The following is a 3,984-nucleotide window of genomic DNA, read 5'->3' on the forward strand; positions in this document are numbered from 1 at the left end:
CCCTCAGAATGGGAGAAAATATTTGCAAACGAAGCAACTGACGAAGGATTAATTTCCAAAATTTACAAGCAGCTCATGCAGTTCAATATCAAAAAAACTAACAACCCAATCCAAAAATGGGCAGAAGACCTAAACAGACATTTCTCCAAAGAAGATATACAGATTGCCAACAAACACGTGAAAGAATGCTCAACATCACTAATCATTAGAGAAATGCAAATCAAAACTACAATGAGGTATCACCTCACACCAGTTAGAATGGGCATCATCAGAAAATCTACAAACCACAAATGCTAGAGAGGGTGTGGAGAAAAGGGAACCCTCTTGCACTGTTGGTGGGAATGTAAGTTGATACGGCCACTATGGAGAAGAGTATGGAGGTTCCTTAAAAACTAAAAATAGAACTACCATACGACCCAGCAATCCCACTACTGGGCATATACCCTGAGAAAACCATAATTCAAAAAGAGTCATGTACCACAATGTTCATTGCAGCGCTATTTACAATAGCCAGGACATGGAAGCAACCTAAGTGTCCATCAACTGATGAATGGATAAAGAAGACGTGGCACATATATACAATGGAATATTGCTCGGCCATAAAAAGAAACGAAATTGAGTTATCTGTAGTGAGGTGGATGGACCTAGAGTCTGTCATACAGAGTGAAGTAAGTCAGAAAGAGAAAAACAAATACCGTATGCTAACACATATATATGGAATCTAAAAAAAAAAAAAAGGTTATGAAGAACCTAAGGGCAGGACAGGAATAAAGATGCAGATGTAGAGAATGGACTTGACACAGGGAGGGGGAAGGGGAAGCTGGGACAAAGTGAGAGAGTGGCATGGACTTATATATACTACCAAATGTAAAATAGATAGCTAGTGGGAAGCAGCCACATAGCACAGGGAGATCAGCTCAGTGCTTTGTGACCACCAAGAGGGGTGGGATAGGGAGGGTGGGAGGGAGATGCAAGAGGGAGGAGATATGGGGATATATGTATATGTATAGCTGATTCACTTTGTTATAAAGCAGAAACTAACACACCATTGTAAAGCAATTATACTCTAATAAAGATGTTAAAATATAAAATGAAATGAAATGAAATAAAATAAAATAAAATAGGCTACCAGAAAAGAATTTTAAAATGCAGGTCACATTGTGGTTTGCATTACTTCCTGATTTTGCCAATTAGAGTAATATACAAAACCACTTCTTCCCTTTTTTTCCTCCTATCTATAAAAATTGTATGATGGATATTTTACTTCTTAGTTCTCCCTGAAGCCCAGCCAGAGCCTCTGGGGCTTCAAGCAAGGGAAGAAAGCCTTTCTGGTGAAGAGAAGGTGGTATATATTCCTACCCTAGGCAAGTGTTAATATGTAAAGAGAAAAAGTTCACATCACCATTCCTAAGTGACAGTTGCAATCCCCTAGTTCCAGCTGTGGGGTTCCCCTTTAGTGTCAGACATTGAGAACTCCTGGCTGATCATAACCCCACAGGGGTTTTCTAGCAGATGCCACCTCTATCTCAGGAAGTGATGGGGGGAGGAAGGTACGTACATTTGACACTATGTGGCAGGCAGTGTGCCTCTTGAAACGGGCTTTATTATCCTTATTTTCCAATGGGGGAAACTGAGTCTCTGAGCAACAAAGCTTTCCCAAGATAACTTAGCTAGTAAGTAGGCTGCAGGGTCTGCTTGCACATCTCAGTCTATCTTTGGTCCAGAAGCCAGAGGCCTTTCACTCTAGTTCTGTTTTAGAACTACACTTTCTTGATTCCATACTGCCAGACCAGGAGTCTCTACAAATGGGAAATTTCACAAAGTCCCTCAGTCAATAGTGAATTGGAGAATCTCCCCATAAAAGCTCTGAGCATCTATCAAATGCAAGGTGGGAGAGGGGCTAACACAGTTTCTAGTTCTGGTACTTTCTGAGGCTTGACTGCATCTCCTGTCATTGGAGGACATGAGATAGCCCCATATCCTTCCCACCCCTTTTTTGATTAAGCAGGGAGAATAGGTTTTTGTTTCTAGCAATCACATGAACCCTGATTAAGATAGAAACAAACTGATCCAGTTCTTTTTTTTTTTTTTTTTTTTTTTTCTGTACTGGGATCCAGTTCTTTAATCTCTTACTTTTCTAAACCCTCCCTGGAAGCCTTAATGATGATATTTATGAAGTCTCAGACACCAAAAATGTCTCTATAGCTGGTCAAATTGAGGAGCACAAACAAGTTCTTCCACCCGTGTCTTCTCTTAGTAACAAGCTCTGCTGTATACACACTCTCTCCCACCTGCTTCCTGGATTTACAGGAAGCACAGCCTAGTGGGAGAGGCTTGGGTTTCAGTATGAGAGCGGAGTTTGAATCAGGGATCCACAGACATGAGCAAGCAGCTTCACGTCCTTGAACCTCAGTGTTTCCCCAGCTGTAAAATGGGAATAATAGTATCTCCATCCGTAATAATTTGTTAGGGCTGTCATAACAAACACCACAGAGTGGGTGGCTTAAGCCACAGAAATTTATTTTCTCACAGTTCTGGGGGGTAGAAGTCCAAGATCGAGGTGTTAGCAGGGTTGGTTTCTCCTGAGACTCTCTCTTTGGCTTGTAGATGGCTGCGTCTTCACATGGTTGTCCCTCTGTCTGTGTTGTCTCTGTCCTAATCTCCTCTTCTTATAAGGACACAAGTCATATTGGACTAGGGCCTATTCTAATGACCTCATTTTAACTCAGTTACTTCTTGAAGACCCTTATCTCCAAATACAGTCCCATCCTGTGATATTGAGGGTTAGGACATGAACATAAAATTTTGGCGGGGTGGGGAGAACATAATTCAGACCATAACACCATTGTAGGTTGTTTTTTAAGGATCTTAGAAGACGAACCAGCACAGAGAAGGTATAAATAAGGGTGAAGACCTCAAGGCTCAGCCCAGCCCCACTTATCCACCCTGGGAGCCTGGCACTCCCCTCGTGGAGCAGCTCACATGGGAGGCCAGGGTGGAGAAGATCAAGGCCTCAGGCAGTACTGCTTGCAGAAGGCCTGCAAGGGTGCCCTGCTGGTCCAAATTCCAGGTGGAGTCAGCCCCTTCTGGGAATCCAGATCCTGGGCTTTGCTCTGAAGACTGTGGGGAAGAAGTTCGCTGAGGAATACTTTCAAGCACAAAGTAGTGAATAACTGCCTCCACAAATCAAGATTAACACTTTTCTCTAGCCAAATGACTTTTAGATATTTCAGACCTTTCCTGTGGCCAAAATTCTATAGAAATTGATGAATCAATTCAAATAAGGAAACTGGGTGAAGGAGTAAACTTTTAAATAATAATGACCTGGCTCTTTTGGTGAAGTGCTTTATACTTAAGGCAAACCAAACCATTATCATGAAATATATTTATGTACATCTCTTTCACAAGTGAATTACTGGTGTTTCTATACCTGGAATATTATATATGTTTTATTTACTGAATGGTTACATTTTAAGAAGGAAAACATTTTTATTTTTTAAAAAACTGAATATCTGTAATTATTCCTAAGTTTTTTATACTATAACAAAAATTTGTTCTTTTCTCATGAATTTACAATTTCTAAACGAAGACAAGCAAATACAAAACTGGGGGAAGAATAGGCTTTACTAATCAAATGATGTCTTTGTTTTTGTAAATGAGAAGATTATTTTATTTTTAACACTAAACATGGGAACTATTTCTTAGAAAACATGTTTAGAAAGATTAATGCTGTGTTGTGTATTAGACTGTCCCATGTGGTATATGAAATATATTTGATCTTGGTCTTCTCAAGTTCCTCTACTTTATGGTTGTGGTTGTACTTTTAGAAAATACTACATTATTTCATGTCTTTAAAAAATGTTTAAAATGTGACCTGCAGAACACTGCAAATGGTTAAAACAAAGTAATGTGAAAATATTACAACCTAAAAGAATTCTTAATGTCATAAGTGTTTAACTTTGATGGTGTCATTTTGGTTTAACT

This window comes from Balaenoptera ricei, chromosome 10, assembly GCF_028023285.1.
Source record: "Balaenoptera ricei isolate mBalRic1 chromosome 10, mBalRic1.hap2, whole genome shotgun sequence".
NCBI classification, from domain to species: domain Eukaryota; kingdom Metazoa; phylum Chordata; class Mammalia; order Artiodactyla; family Balaenopteridae; genus Balaenoptera; species Balaenoptera ricei.